General features: G+C 46.9%; 1 long non-coding RNA gene across 2 annotated transcripts in view; it reads right to left on the bottom strand.

Annotated features, from left to right (window-relative positions):
- Positions 1 to 15460, bottom strand: part of LOC141252926 (uncharacterized) — a 60666-nt gene extending 45206 nt beyond the window's left edge. Inside the window, exon 1 of one of the 2 annotated variants that reach the window (XR_012314154.1) lies at positions 15426 to 15460. This is a non-coding gene — a long non-coding RNA (uncharacterized lncRNA). Of the gene's footprint in view, positions 1 to 10563; positions 10620 to 15425 lie in introns of those variants that run through there. The other variant, XR_012314155.1, reaches the window with a different exon arrangement.
- Positions 15461 to 16959: the final 1499 nt, after the last annotated feature.

Raw genomic sequence — 16959 nt, 5'->3', positions numbered from 1 at the left:
AATGCTCACCTTCATTCCTGCATTGCAGCCGCAGGTGAGTTTGTGACTGCAATGCACTCCAATGGATTTAATAGGTCTCTGCACACATTCTGGGATATATATAATGTCCCTCGTATACGATCCCGGTCACTGCCTCACATATCCCCCCCCCTATGTTCAAACTTGTGGGGTTGAACATTTGACACCATACAGGGTGCCCGGGACAGGGCATCCGCGTTTGCCTGCGACTTCCCAGGGCGATGTTCTACAGAGAAACTGAAATTTTGCAGTGACAGGAACCACCTGGTGACTCGCGCATTCCTCTCCTTGGCATTTCTCATCCATACCAAGGGTGAGTGGTCCATCACCAAGAAGAACTGACGCCCGAGTAAATTATAACGTAGCGATTCCAAGGCCCACTTAATAGCCAAACACTCTTTCTCTACCACGTTATAGTTTTTCTCTGCCGGGACAAGTTTTCTACTCAAGTAGGTGACCGGGTGCTCTTCACCATTCACTTTTTGTGACAATACCGCCCCAGGCCTACCTCCGAGGCATCTGTCTGTACAATGAAGTTTTCCTTGAGGTTGGGGCTGATGAGGACCGGCTGTCCACACAGGGCCAACTTCATGGACTGAAAGGCTTCTTCTGCCTGAGGGTTCCACTGAACCATTACCGATTTTTTTCCTTTCAAGAGATCGGTCAGGGCCGCAATTCTCCCAGCAAAATTAGGTATAAACCAGCGGTAATACCCAAAGGTGTCAAGGAACGCCCTCACCTGCTTTGTACTTGATGGTTTAGGCCAACTTTTTATGACCTCAACTAAATTGATTTGGGGCTTGATAACTCCTTGGCCAATCACATACCCCAAATATTGGGCTTCCTCTAGCCCTATCGCACATTTTTTGGGTTTGCCATTAACCCCGTGGCTCTGAGAGAATCCAGCACTGCTTGTACCTGGGATAGATGCGTATGCCAATCGGTGCTAAATATGATAATATCATCTAGATACGGGGACGCGTACTCCTGATAAGGCTTGAGCACTATGTCCATCAACCTCTGGAATGTAGCCGGGGCCCCTTGTAACCCAAAAGGTAAGACCACATAGTGATATAGACCCTCCGGAGTTATGAAGGCGGTCTTTTCCTTCGCCGATTTTGGGAGAGGTACCTGCCAGTAACCCTTGGTGAGATTGAGCGTGGTAAAGTACTGGGCCTGCCCCAGTCTCTCAATCAGCTCATCCACCCTGGGCATTGGATAAAGGTCAAACTTCGACAATTCATTTAATTTTCGGAAATCGATACAGAAGCGTAACGATCCGTCTGGTTTCAGAATCAGTACGATGGGGCTAGCCCACTCACTCCGTGATTCTTCGATGATGCCTAACTGGAGCATTTGTTTTACCTCAGCTGTGATGGCTTGCCTCCGGGCTTCGGGTACCCGGTACAGTCTCATTCGCACCCTTACCCCAGGTTCGGTGACAATGTCATGTTGGAGAACTGTAGTCCTACCCGGTAGCTCTGAGAACACGTCGGTATTCTGCTGCACCAGTGAGTGAGCCTCCCGTTGCTGCTGTTTAGTGAGAGCATCACTTATCCTGACCTCTCCCCCGGATGCATCCCTGGCTGAAGGTAGAGAACTCTCTGGTGATATGCCCAGAGTGATGTCTGTAACTAAACACTCTCGATCTTTTAGCAGGTTTACATGATAAAGCTGCTCAGGTTTCCTCCTTCCGGGCTGATACACCCGGTAATTTACCCTCCCCCCCCCCCACCTTTTCTCGAACCTCATATGGCCCTTGCCACTTGGCCATGAGTTTACTCTCGGCTGTGGGTACCAGTACTAACACTAGATCGCCCTTGTTAAAAGACCTGACTCTGGCTCTTTTATTGTATGTGCGCCTCTGGGCTGCCTGGGCATCTAACAGATGTTCTTTCACGATGGGCATGACCGCTGGGATCCGGTCCTGCATACTAGCCACGTGTTCAATTATACTCCTATGTGGAGTCGTCTCTTGTTCCCACGTCTCTTTGGCTACGTCCAACAGACCCCTAGGGTGTCTGCCGTACAATAACTCAAAGGGAGAGAACCCTGTGGAAGCCTGAGGTACCTCACAGACGGCGAACATCAAATAGGGTAGCAACATGTCCCAATCCCTTCCGTCCTTAGAAACCACCTTTTTTAACATGGACTAGAGGGTTTTATTGAACCATTCTACTAGCCCGTCGGTTTGAGGGTGGTACACCGAAGTGCGCAATTGTTTAATTTTTAGCAGTTTGCACAGTTCCCTTGTCACTTTGCACATAAAAGGGGTCCCCTGATCCATCAGGATCTCCTTAGGTAGTCCAAGGCGACAGAACATGGCAAACAGCTCCCGTGCAATCAGTTTTGCAGAGGTGTAGAGTAGCGGTATAGCCTCCGGGTAACAGGTGGCATAGTCGACGACCACCAGTATATGTTGGTGGCCACGAGTGCATTTTACAATGGGCCCTACCAAGTCCATTGCAATCCATTCAAAAGGTACCTCTATCACTGGCAGGGGTACCAATGGACTACGGAAACTTGCGGTGGGTGTGGTCAACTGACATTCGGGGCAGGATTCGCAGTACTTTTGGACCTCTGCGTAAATCCCCGGCCAAAAGAAGCACTACAAGATACGCTCTTGCGTCTTTTTAACCCCTAAGTGTCCACCCAGCAGGTGTGTGTGTGCCAACTCCAGAATCGCCCGACGGTACGACTAAGGTGCCACTAACTGTTCCACGACCTCGTCCCTGATTTTGTCTACCCTATAGAGCAACTCACCGTTGACTACCATGCATGGAAATGCAGAATCTGCACCGGCTGTTGAGCTACGCCATTTACCTCTAACACCCTTTCCCGCGCCCGAGTCAGAGTGGGATCCTGTAGCTGAGCTGTCCCAAATGTGCCCCGGGACACTTCCAGCTCGGGGATCGACTTGGTCTCCTCGACCTCTCCTGCCAGCACCTCTAGGGGAAACCTATCAGGGTCACACTCTGTCCCTAGGTTGGACACCCCTACAGCAGGTACCCCTGACTCGGGTTTGTCGGGTACAGCGCCTGTAACACATTTTACCGGGGGAGAGTGGATTTTGTTTTTCCACAGAGTCCAGAACAGGGGCAAGTCTTTTCCCAACACAGTCTCATATGGAAGAGTTTTTACCACTCCCACCACATGTTTTATGTCTCCACATGGCGTGGACAAAACTACCTCCGCGGTTGGGTACTCTCGGAGGTCCCCATATATACACACAACCCCGACTGTCCGTCCACTGGGGTTGTCTCCAGCCACCAGCAACCCATCTACCAAAGTCACTAGGCTTCCCGAATCTAGGAGGGCCTCTGTGGGGTACCCATTAACCAGTACCTCGCACAGTTGGGGTTCACTGTCCGGGGGGTCGGCGCTCGCAGTGCAGACGGTCTAGGCGTACATTGAGACCCAGCGGTTAAACCCGCAGTCCATGGGTTCCGTAGTCAGGGGGAAGTTAGCAACCAGATGTCCCATCCCCCGACACCTCCAGCACCTAACGGTGGAGGTACTGTTAGGTCTTATGACTGTTTGGGAGGGAACCGGTCTCTTGCCACTCTCATTCCGGGGTACCCCTTCAGCACGGGTACGGTGCTGACTGTCCTCAGCAGAGAAATGCGACCCCTTTCCCGGTTCCTGGGTTGGCAGGGATCGGCGTGACAGCAGCAAGGGGGCAGAGTTCCGGATAAAGTCCTGAGTGGCCGAGTAGCGCTCGATCAGTCTGACCACCTGGTTGAGTGTGCCGGGGTCTCCTTGCCCCACCTAACGTTGGATAGCAGCTGGCAGAGTCCTCACCAGCCGGTCAACCACAACCCTCTCCACCATCTGGGATGGAGACAAAGTCTCAGGCTGGAGCCACCTCTTTACCAGCTGCAGGAGGTCATAAGCTTGAGACCAGACGGGTCGGGTCTCCACATAGGCCCATGAAAATACATGCTGAGCCCTCATGTATGTATTGACCCCCAGTCGGGCAAAGAGCTCACCTTTGAGCCTCTGGTAGTCCTGGGCATCCTCCCAACTGAGGTTGAAGTAGGCCTTTTGGGCATCGCCGACCAGAAATGGAGCCACCACTTCTGCCCACTGGCCGGCCGGTAGGTTTTCCCACTCTGCTGCGCGCTCATAAATGGTCAGGAAGGATTCCACATCATCCTCCGGTCCCATCTTCCTAAACGCTGAGCGAACCTTGTCCCGGGCCTCGCGACATTCTGGGGCTGGTGCCTTCGGGGTCTCCCTCAGGGCAGCAATCTGTTGCAGCAACAGTTCATTTGTTTTTTGCTGCTGCTGGTACAGTAGCTGCTGCTGCTGATTATGCTGTTGTTCCCACTCCTGCTGTTGCCGCTGGAGACTCTGGTGCTGCTCCTGCTTTTACTGCTGAGACTGCAGCTGCTGTTGATGGGTAAGTACCAGCTGCTTTAACAGCTCCTACATTTTGTCCACGGGATGGGGCTGAAAGGTGGCAGGACGGATGGTGGTCATGCAGCTGCCGGTGGGGTATGCCTCAGTCACTATGCCCGCATTCTCCACCAAACTGTAAGGCGGCGGTGTTCACACCGTGCAGTGACTGCGGCAGTGACCCAAGCAAGTCCAACATAAACAGCTTTATTCAGCAACTCACAGGTAAACAGAAAAGTCCTCCGGTTCGCAGCCGGGTTAACACGAGTCCTTAAACAACGGTTGCCGTGGGCAACGGCCACGCCGGGCCGCTCAGAGCCTGACAGGTGCAGAGCCTTCCCAGGCGTGGGTTCAGCCACCTTCAATCCTGCTGAGCTTTCCTGCTAAGCTCCTAGCAGGTTCCAATACAGAACAACACTAATCCTTAGTGCAGGGTCTTTAAAGGACCTGTGGCAAGAGCCACTGGAAAACCCGGGTTGGAGGGAGGAGGCCGCCCCACTGCCTTCCTGTAGCCTCCCCCAAGAAATGAAGGCCCTGCCGGGTTTTACTTAATCTGCCTTAGCCAGATAGCCTGACCAGGTCAATGCTCACTTTCATTCACAGGTGAGTTTGTGACTGCAATGCACTCCAATGGATTTAATAGGTCTCTGTACACATTCTGGGGATATATAACGTCCCTCATATATGATCCCGGTTACTGCCTCACAATACATATGACATGCCCCCTGGGCCGTGGGGTATTTGGTACCCGGGCCGATCGATGCTGGGGATGTCACGGTGGCAGTGACCCGGTCCGTGACCCAGGGCGGTCAATTAAAGGGGAAAAGTAAAAGGGGAATAAAGTTTTTACAGTTAGTGTTGGTGACGCCACCTGTGGTATGCGGCTATATGGGGCCACTGTAACGACCGGAACGCCGGTCGAATGTGTATGAGGAATACGGCGCTGCTATGAATGACTCCGACCTCGTATAGTGGCAAATAACTTTCTTTATACTGGTCACAAAAATTGACAGGGTTAAACAATTCTATAAAATATGGGCCACAACAGCCACTAACACAAAATACAAGTTATGCAGCCCGAGAGAGCCCAAGTGCCAATCTCGCGGGAATGAGTCAAACTACCCCTGGGCTATGCCGCTCCCACCCTTATTCAGTACAGGGCCTACCCAGGATGTTACCGCGGACGTGGCGCGTGGTCCTCCCAGGAATATAACCTTACACCCCCCTCCCACACTAATACAATGGGATCTGGGTACCCTTGTTTTCCCCTTAGAGAACACTCATATATATTTAACCAACGCATTACCTATACAGTGTACAGTTTCTCTTCTTACAAGAGCAAAGAGAAATATCTCAGACTTAATACATATACAAACAGTTAACAAACTAAACCTTTAATTAGACCCTGATCTCCGGCCACAGGGTTTGATCAGCTTCTCCTTCTCACCAAGCTCTCCAGCACATCCAGGTGTAAGCAGGAATTAGAATCAATCTCAGTCTCAAAGTGTAGTTCACAACAGGGCTCCTTTGTAGTATCCACGTGCACAGAGTCTTAGAGTACCACATCCTTCACAATCTCTGGATCAAGCCTGATCAGTCCATCAGCAGTGATATACACCAGGCAGTTTTCAGCACTACTGGAATCACTAACTAGCTTTCCCTAACTGACTACACAGTTGGTGACCGGTCACATATCTCAGTTACTCACAAGGCACAGCTTCTTCTTGGACACACTGTCTGGCTGCAGTCTGTACAAGCTCTCCAATGTCACTCAGCATTCAGACGCATGTCGCCTTCTCACAGGACTTCCTGGATCTCTCTTTCCCGGGCTTTTTTACAGATCCTTGGGCTTTTTCTTTACTTGTTTCTTGCTGAGCCCTAATGGCCGGACAAAGTCATTGCAGGAGAGATTTACACTGTCATAAATATGAGCTCATTACTAGAAAGACATGTCAACATGTTACACTACCACTGCGGTGCAGATCCTCTGGAGCTGGTGGTGACGCAGCAGAGTTGGTTCAGCTCTCCACAGGCAGAGCTTAGCCCCAGGGCAGGATACAATGATGCTATGAGGTAGATGTTGCTGGTGCTGTGTAGCGCAGGGCTGGTGATGGTGCAGCAATTCTAGGACACAGTAGGGTGCAGTCTTCAGATTTTACTCACAGTTATCACGCTGCTCCTGGTTACAACTGCCAGCTTATAACCACCCACGTCGTCCTGCGATCACCAAGGAAGGGGTTCAGCAGCTCTCAAGTATTTCAGGATTCTATGTTCCTTTATCGGTCGTCTTCCTGCGCTGGCTCTCTCCCTCCTGCCCTGCAACTCACAATCAGTGTCCCAAGCCAGTCGCCTCGGGTCTTGTCGGGCAACGTGCAGTCCCCTGAACCCTATGCGGCCACCTTTTTGGCGATGTAATTGTGGTAGTGGGCAGCTGCACCTTGAAAGTACAGTAGCCTCCGGTTATCTAGCTGAGCCCGATTCTTCTCCACTAGTTTAGGGGCCAGTCTCCTCTGCAGCCTGATCCCTCCACATCCGTGTAGATTCGGGCACACGGGAGGCTTCTGCACTCACTGTGCCCCTGGGATCCCCTCTGTCTCTGGAGCCTTCCCTCTGCTCCCATCCTCTTCTCTCAGTCTGTCCTCCTGGGCCTCTCAGACTAGGCCAGCTCCTTTCTCCACTACTCCTGAGCAGAGCTCCTCCAGAGCTCCTGCTCCCAACTCTCTCTCCTCTGACTGATCTCTACTGTCTGACTGCTTCTAGATGGTTCCTTTCTTACTTATACCCCTTCTGATAGTGCTCCCCTGATCTACTACCTCCACCCACACCCACTACATTGTTCCCCCTCTCTTAGTTTCCCCCCTTCCAACCAGGGACAGGGCTCAGCACTGTACGCATGCATCTTGTCCCTCCTGCTGGTCTGGAATGGTGTAGTGTTGGATGCAGGTGGGTGGGTCCCGGGTAGTACCCCATCCTTACCTGAGAGTGGGGTACCACACCTCTGGGTGAGATGCAGTACCTCTGTGGTGACTGAACCCGCAGGGGCGCCACATATACACTGCACAGTACGACTTCTGCTGTCCTGTATATATATACACTGCACAGTACGACTTCTCCTGTCCTGTATATATATACACTGCACAGTACGACTTCTCCTGTCCTGTATATATATATATATATATACACTGCACAGTACCACTTCTCCTGTCCTGTGTATATATACACTGCACAGTACCACTTCTGTCCTGTGTATATATACACTGCACACTACCACTCTTCCTGTCCTGTATATACATTGTACAGTACCACTTCTCCTGTCCTGTATATGCACACTGAACGGTACCACTCCTCCTGTCCTGTATATATACACTGCACGGTACCACTCCTCCTGTCCTGTATATATACACTGCACGGTACCACTCCTCCTGTCCTGTATATATACACTGCACAGTACCACTCCTCCTGTCCTGTATATATACACTGCACAGTACCACTCCTCCTGTCCTGTATATATACACTGCACAGTACCACTCCTCCTGTCCTGTATATATACACTGCACAGTACCACTTCTCCAGTCCTGTATATACACTGCACAGTACCACTTCTCATGTCCTGTATATATACACTGCACAGTACCCCTTCTCATGTCCTGTATATACACTGCACGGTACCACTTCTCATGTCCTGTATATCTACACTGCACATTACCACTCCTCCTGTCCTGTATATATACACTGCACAGTACCACTTCTCCAGTCCTGTATATACACTGCACAGTACCACTTCTCATGTCCTGTATATATACACTGCACAGTACCACTTCTCATGTCCTGTATATATACTGCACAGTACCACTTCTCCAGTCCTGTATATACACTGCACAGTACCACTTCTCATGTCCTGTATATATACACTGCACAGTACCACTTCTCATGTCCTGTATATACACTGCACGGTACCACTTCTCATGTCCTGTATATACACTGTACGGTACCACTTCTCATGTCCTGAATATATACACTGCATAGTACCACTCCTCCTGTCCTGTATATACACTGCACAGTACCACTCCTCCTGTCCTGTATATACACTGCACAGTACCACTTTTCCAGTCCTGTTGTCGGAGAGGCGTCAATATTGGTTTAGTATTTTCAATATTACTATGACCAAATAAAAATACATTTTGGAAAACCTGTTTAAATTGATTATCCCAAGTAATCCCCTCTCCTCTGGATAGGGGATAACTGTCCAATTGCTGGAGATTCGACTGTTGGGACCCCCATGATCACGAGAATCAGAGCTCTGTAAAGCACCATGTAAATGGAGCTGTGGCCGATCATACTCACTGTGGCGCTATTCACATACGGCTCTTCAAATAACTCCTTTTAGGAGAGTGAGGGGCATGACAAAGTCAAGCAAAATTCATTGATCAGGGATAATGAGTGTTATGGTACGTGCACACAATCAGTAATTGCTGCAGATTGCACGCCGCGCACTTGTGCTGCGTGCAATCCACAGTGGCCAGATGTTATAGCATAGTGGATGGGATTTGTAGAAATCCCATGTCCACTATGCGTCTCCTTGCACCTGCGGATCACCTGCGGACACGTACATGTGGCGTGTCTTTCCAGACTGCAGCATGTCAATTTCTCTTGAGGAGACGCTAGTCTCCGCAAGAGAAATTATATCAGTGCAATGTATAGGATGCGGTGAATCCGCAAGGTTCAATGAACACATGTGGATTCACCTGCGTTCAAAGCGCTACCAATACCGACCGTGTGCACATACCCTTATAGTATGTGGGCTGGTGGGTTTTGTGTGGCACGGCTCCTTTTTTGACCCAGTCAGGCCCTGCCTAAAACACACAGCCAGGGCAACCAAGTAGTGGCTCCATAAGAAGCATTTCAAGGTCCTGGAGTAGCCTAGCCAGTCTCCGGACCTAAACCCCTAAACTTTGAAGAACCTAGAATATAAGACATATTTTCAGTTGTTTCACACTTTTTTGTTAAGTATATAATTCCGCATGTGTTAATTCATAGTTTTGATGCCTTCAGTGTGAATGTACAATTTTCATAGTCATGAAAATACAGAAAAATCTTTAAATGAGAAGGTGTTTCCAAACTTTTGGTCTGTACTGTATATCTCTATTTATATATATGTATCTATATAGCTATATCTATATATATCTATCTATATTTATCTATATACAGTGTATATATATATATATATATATATATATATATATATACATACACACACACACACACACATATACACACACTGTAATTGTTGTATTATACAGGTTAAATTTGTGTGTTATACATGTCAGTTACAAGAACAATGAACACGTGCAGGACTTGTGCATACACACCGCTCACACATTAGACACATCTAGCATACACAGCAGTCACACTAAACACATGCAGCATACTGTTATGGTAAAAATGTATACTTTGGCTTTATTATTTAGACAATTAAATCTATCTATATATCTTTGATAAATTTGTAGTTTAATATTAGCTTCATAAGGGGTTTTTTTTCATAAAAGCAACAACGTAGGGCATTGTATCTTATATAGACGTGTCTTTGAGTTAAAGCTTTCCTTCGTTTTTAAAAGTATAGTTAATTGGACAGAGTGAGCTTTCAAGGGCTTCTGGAGATCCATAATTTTCAAGCATTATTTCCAATTAAAATACTGTGTTAGGTAATGTCCGTAGCCATCCCCTTTCTTCTGGGGGTGTAATAAAATACTTGCTTGGGATCTGAGGGTAGACAAGAATTGTACACTCAGAAACTGGCTGTGTGTCATTTTCTTTTCTCCGATGCATCGTATTTATTTTATTTAAATTTGAACCAATAATGGCAGAAATATTGGAGATCGTTTGTATCTCAACCCAAAATAGCTCTCCTTGGAAGGGGCTACCTCAAAAATAAATAGCTCAACGGAGCCCTGCCCATCTCAATGAGGCCAAGCCCATTTATCCACTAAGCCCTGCCTCTTTGTGTAGTGACTGAACCACCATATTTCTCATTTATTGTGATACAAATATGTATGCAGAGTCCACTCTGCACGAGATACAATCACACACCAAGGTGAAGCATGAATGCAGTGTTGTGCTGTGTGTAAAGCTGTAAAGCAGGTTACTCACTGAGCCTTCATAGATGTCTGCCTGGAGCTGTTGCTGTGTAGCACATGGAGGCAGGCTGCAGGAAAAAAAAACTGTGTTCGTAGAGCCAAAAGGTGCTCTGGAGCAGGAGGCTGTGTCTATAGAGCCAGAGGCGCTCCAGCTGGTAGAGTCAGGGCCGGCGTCAGCACCCGGGCAAGTGCCGGGGCCCTGAGCAAGCGGGGGGGCCCATTTGCAGTCAGGCACCCCGACGCGCTATGGGACCCGTGAGCGGAGGAGACCCGTGCCGGGGCCCTCCACTTGCTCAGGGCCCCAGCACCCGGCGCAATACCTACCTCTCCCCGTGCCTCCACAGATCCGCTGTCTTCCTGCTGTGCGCTCCCTGTGACATCTCAGGTCAGAGGGTTCGGTGATGTCTTTCAACCGCGCCCTCCCCTGAGCAGTCACAGGCAGCACAGAGCAGGAAGACGCCGGCGACGCTGGAGTCCGGACATGAGCAGCGGCAGCAGGTGAGGAGGAGTGAGGTGAGTATTTGATTTTTTTTTTTTTAAATGTATGGAGGCATGGGGCATTAAAAAGGGGAGGGTGAGGACATCCTGCATGGGGCATCAAAGGGGGGGGGAGTGACATACTGAATGGGGCATTATAAGGGGGCATGACAAACTACATGGGGCATTAAAAAGGGGGGGAGTCCCATACTGCATGGGGCATCAAAAGGGAGGAGTGACATACTGTATGGGGCATTATAAAGATTATAAAGAGGGGGGGAAGTGACATCCTGCATGGGGCATTATTTGGGGGGAATGACATCCTGTATGGGGCATTATATGGGGTGTGATATACTGCATGGGGCATTATAATAGGGGTAACATCCACAATGGGGCATTAAAAGGGGGGGGAGTGACATCCTGCATGGGGCATTATATGGGGGGGAAAGTGACATCCTGCATGGGGCATTATATGGGGAGAAAAGTGACATCCTGCATGGGGCATTATATGGGGGAAAATGTGACATCCTGCATGGGGCATTATATGGGAGGGGGGGTGACATCCTGCATGGGGTATTATAAGGGAGGTGACATAATGCATGGGGCATTATAAGGGGGGTGACATCCTGCATGGGGCATTATATGGGGGGGGGGGACAGCCTGCATGGAGCATTATGTGGGGGCACAGCCTGTATGGAGCATTATATGGGAGCCTGTATGGAGCATTATATGGGGGCCAGTATCCTGTATGGAGCGTTATATGGGGACCAGTATCCTGTATGGAGCGTTATATGGGGACCAGTATCCTGTATGGAGAGTTATATGGGGACCAGTATCATGTATGGAACGATTTGCCGGTTTTTGAGCTATTGTAGAATTTACAATAGATATCGGTCATGTAATGTAAGAAGTGAAATCTTTGGCATTGTACTAGTTATATACACTGCTCAAAAAAATAAAGGCAACACTTAAAGAACAGAATATAACTCCAATTAAATCAAACTTCTGTGAAATCAAACTGTCCACTTAGGAAGCAACACTGATTGACAATCAATTTCACATGCTGTTGTGCAAATGGAATAGACAATAGATGGAAATTATTGGCAATTATCAAGACACCCTCAATAAAGGATTGTTTCAGCAGGTGGGGACCAGACCACATCTCAGTACCAATGCTTTCTGGCTGATGTTTTGGTCACTTATGAATGTTGGTTGTGCTTTCACACTTGTGGTAGCATGAGACGGCCTCTACAACTCACAGAAGTTGCTCAGTTAGTGTAGCTCATCCAGGATGGCACATCAATGCAAGCTGTGGCAAGAAGGTTTGCTGTGTCTGTCAGTGTAGTGTCCAGAGGCTGGAGGCGCTACCAGGAGACAGGCCAGTACACCAGGAGACATGGAGGAGGCCGTAGGAGGGCAACAACCCAGCAGCAGGACCGCTACCTCCGCCTTTGTGCAAGGAGGAACAGGAGGAGCACTGCCAGAGTCCTGCAAAATGACCTCCAGCAGGCCACAAATATGCATGTGTCTGCACAAACGGTTAGAAACCGACTCCATTAGGGTGGAATGAGGACCCGACGTCTACAGATGAGGGTTGTGCTCACAGCCCAACACCGTGCAGGACGCTTGGCATTTGCCACAGAACACCAGGATTGGTAAAGTCGCCACTGGCGCCTTGTGCTCCTCACAGATGAAAGCAGGTTCACACTGAGCACATGTGACAGATGTGACAGAGTCTGGAGATGCCGTGCAGAGCGATCTGCTGCCTGTAACATCCTTCAGCATAACTGGTTTGGCAGTGGGTCAGTAATGGTATGGGGTTGCATTTCTCTGGAGGGCCGCACAGCCCTCCATGTGCTCGCTAGAGGTAGCCTGACTGCCATTAGGTACCGAGATGAGATCCTCAGACCCCTTGTGAGACCATATGCTGGTACGGTTGGCCCTGGGTTCCTCCTAATGCAGGACAATGCCAGACCTCATGTGGCTGGAGTGTGTCGGCAGTTCCTGAAAGATGAAGGCATTGAAGCTATGGACTGGCCCGCCCGTTCCCCAGACCTGAATCTGATTGAGCACATCTGGGATATCATGACTCGCTCCATCCACCAACGTCACGTTGCACCACAGACTGTCCAGGAGTTGGCTGTTTCTTTAGTCCAGGTCTGGGAGTAGATCCCACAGGAGACCATACGCAACCTCATCAGGAGCATGCCCAGGCGTTGTAGGGAGGTCATACAGGCACGTGGAGGCCACACACAATACTGATCCTCATTTTGAATGGTTTTAAAGGACATTACATCAAAGTTGGATCAGCCTGTAGTGTGTTTTTCCACTTTAATTTTGGGGGTGACTCCAAATCCAGGCCTCCATTAGTTAATAAATTTGATTTCCATTGATGATTTTTGTGTCATTTTGTTGTCAGCACATTCAAATATGTACAGAACAAAGTATTCAATGAAAATATTTCATTCATTCATATCTAGGATGTGTTATTTGAGTGTTCCCTTTATTTTTTTGAGCAGTGTATATCTATCTATATCTATCTGCGGTATCTGTGCATCATGAATCGTGGTATGTGTTAAAGGGGCTCACTGAGACTCTTTCACCCGGGACCCACAAAAACCAGGAGCCGGCCCTGGGTAGAGTCCCTGAATATTACGCGCCTTTTAGTCCCTTCAGTACTCCGTGACGTCATATGCCTCTTCCAGCTCCGCCATCTGTCTTCTACTTGGTCTACTCCTTTTCAGTTGTTTTTTTCTTTACTATGGTAATCCACACATACAGGTACATCTCACTAAATTAGAATATCATCAAAAAGTTTATTTATTTCAGTTCTTTAATACAAGTGAAACTCATTAGAAACAGTGATCTATTTCAAGTGTTTATTTCTGTTAATGTTGATGATTATGGATTACAGCTAATGAATACACAAAAGTCATCTCAGTAAATTTGAATAATTAACAAAAAATACCTGCAGAGGCTTCCTAAGCGTTTAAAAATGTCCCTTAGTCTGTTCAGTAGGCTCCACAATCATGGGGAAGACTGCTGACTTGACAGATGTCCAGAAGGCAGTCATTGACACACTCCACAAGGTCCCAGAGTTCCAATTTTCATTTGGAAATCAAGGTCCCAGAGTCTGGAGGAAGAGTGGAGAGGCACACAGTCCAAGCTGCTTGAGGTCTCGTGTGAAGTTTCCACAATCAGTGATGGTTTAGGGAGCCATGTCATCTGCTGGTGTAGGTCCACTGTGTTTTATCAAGACCAAAGTCACCGCAGCCATCTACCAGGACATTTTAGAGCACTTCATGTTTCCCTCAGCCGACAAGCATTTTGGAGATGGAAATTTCATTCTCCAGCAGGACTTGGCACCTGTCCACACTGCCAAAAGTACCAATACCTGGTTTAAAAACAACAGTATCACTGTGCTTGATTGGCAGCAAACTCGCCTGACCTTAATCCCATAGAGAATCTATGGGGTATTGTCAAGAGGAAGATGAGACTCCAGACCCAACAACGCAGATGAGCTGAAGGCTGCTATCAAAGCAACCTGGGCTTCCATAACACCTCAGCAGTGTCACAGGCTGATCGCCTCCATGCCACACCACATTGATGCAGTAATTGATGCACAAGGAGCCCGACCAATTATAGAGTGCATTTACTGAACATACATTTCGGTAGGCCAACATTTCGGATTTTAAAATCATTTTTCAAGCTGTTATAAAGTATTCTAATTTACTGAGATAATGAGTTTTGTGTTTTCATTGGCTGTAAGCCATAATCATCAACATTAACAGAAATAAACACTTGAAATAGATCGCTCTGCTTGTAATGACTCTATATAATATGAGTTTCACTTTTCGTATTGAAGAATTGAAATAAAGTAACTTTTTGATGATATTCTAATTTAGTGAGATGCACCTGTAGTTGTAGGCAAGTCAGTAGGCCCTCTCTCCTTACAACTATTATAGTTTATGTACAGTGAATGACACAACTGTGTTTATTAAAAGCAGATCTATATTGCACTGTGTCAAAGACTACAATTTTAATTTTTTCCTCCAGACAGCAGGAACATTAGAATCGGCACTTATCAGTGCTCATTATGGATAATTTATCACTTTTCTTTTGCAAAAGCTAACTAAAAGTTGTTTTGGAAGGGACTCATGGCAAGTCCTCTCCCCACTCATGACTATTGCTTGTCATTCCATAACATATGTATACACTTTCTTCACTTTTACCAGATGCACCTATAACAAATGACACCTCTGTGCAGTTTTGCAATTACCAAGATATCTATGCCAATGAAAATAAAGCACAGCAAGGTAAGACTGAAAACCTAGCAGTGGCTATATGCGCATGTTATGACGACACCGCAAAGTAAAATCTCAGCTACACAACACTCACCCAAGACCAGCCAGAGCAGTTCAGCCAGTGTTTCTGGCCCTAGGGGCACGTCAGTGAAATTCCACGTACCAATGCATATTTAATGAAGGCGTTTCCTCTTCTCAAAAACACACATGGATGAAAGGTAAAAGGTAAACTCTGAAGTAAATGCTCTAAATAGTTACATTTAATTAGGCCTTAACCCATTTCTGTCTGGAAACAATGATTGATCTCTCTTTTGGATATATCTTTTCAATTGCAGACATTTTAGTGTTCATACCCTACATTCTCCACATGCATTACCTAACTGTGAAAAAACATTTTCCTCTAAGTAATTAGTGATCAACATGCAGTAAACAAGCCTTAAACTGTGGTAAAGAAATAAAGTGCCCCAAAACCTATTATTGATATAATCAAAGTATACCGTAACTACTAGTAATTAGGTTACCCTTAGAGTATATTCACACAGATGTATGCCGAAATTAATGTGACTGTCAGTTCCATTCATCTGAATGCTTTGCTTTTTTTTTATTTTTTGGTTTCCAGCAAATTCATTTGTGCAAGTCAAGATTGAATATAGAATGAGTCAGGGTCAACAATTTTTGCAACAAAGCTACTTGAACAACCACTTCTAAAATAAGACACACACCTCGCGTACTGACACCTTTATTTAGCAATATCTGCACCGGGTCTCCGGAGGCTAGCATGACATTTTTATGCAATGTGAGCCCTGAAGCCAATGTTGTTTAAGCCTTGGGAGGAGAGTATATGGGGTTTTCATTTTAAAAGGAATATAAGATTTAAAAATGGGTTGTTGTGTGTACAACCCCTTTAAAATGAAGGACAAAAGGAGATTAAAAGGTCATTCATACCTTATATGTATTAATAAATTATAAACAAAATATAAGCAATTTTTTTCCATGACTCTCGAACATAGTGGGCACTTTATTACTAACAATAATGTAACAGTGAACGGGAGGGCAATCTTTCAATTTGCTTACGCAAATGAGGGGAAAAAAAAAAAAAAGAATTCCCATTATTGTACAATACCTATAGGAGCACTATAACAATCTTGGAAAATGCCATATGGCCAAAAAGGTGTGACCTACCAATACACAACTTTGCAAATTATGCGTATCATAACTGGGTATAAATAGTGCTCTATTGGGTGGCCTTTTAATAGGTCCAAGTCTAGGGGCACAACAAGGTCTTTGCCTGGTCAGCCTACAGTCATGGCCAAAAGTTTTGAGAATGACACCAAAATTATATTTTCACATGATCTGCTGGCCTCTGGTTTTTATTAGTGTTTGTCTGATGTTTATATCACATACAGAAATATAATTGCAATCATATTATGAGTACCAATAGGTTATATTGACAGTTAGAATGAGTTAATGCAGCAAGTCAATATTTGCAGTGTTGCCCCTTCTTCTTCAAGACCTCTGTAATTCTCCCTGGCATGCTCTCAATCAACTTTTGGACCAAATCCTGACTGATAGCAGTCCATTCTTGCATAATCAATGCTTGCATTTTGCCAGAATTTGTTGGTTTTTGT

Source organism: Phyllobates terribilis, unplaced genomic scaffold (genome assembly GCF_046119375.1).
Source record: "Phyllobates terribilis strain yellow unplaced genomic scaffold, ASM4611937v1 Scaffold_2__4_contigs__length_985480577, whole genome shotgun sequence".
Lineage (NCBI taxonomy): Eukaryota > Metazoa > Chordata > Amphibia > Anura > Dendrobatidae > Phyllobates > Phyllobates terribilis.
The sequence above is the reverse complement of the archived record's forward strand: the minus strand, read 5'-3'. Positions and strand labels throughout refer to the sequence as shown.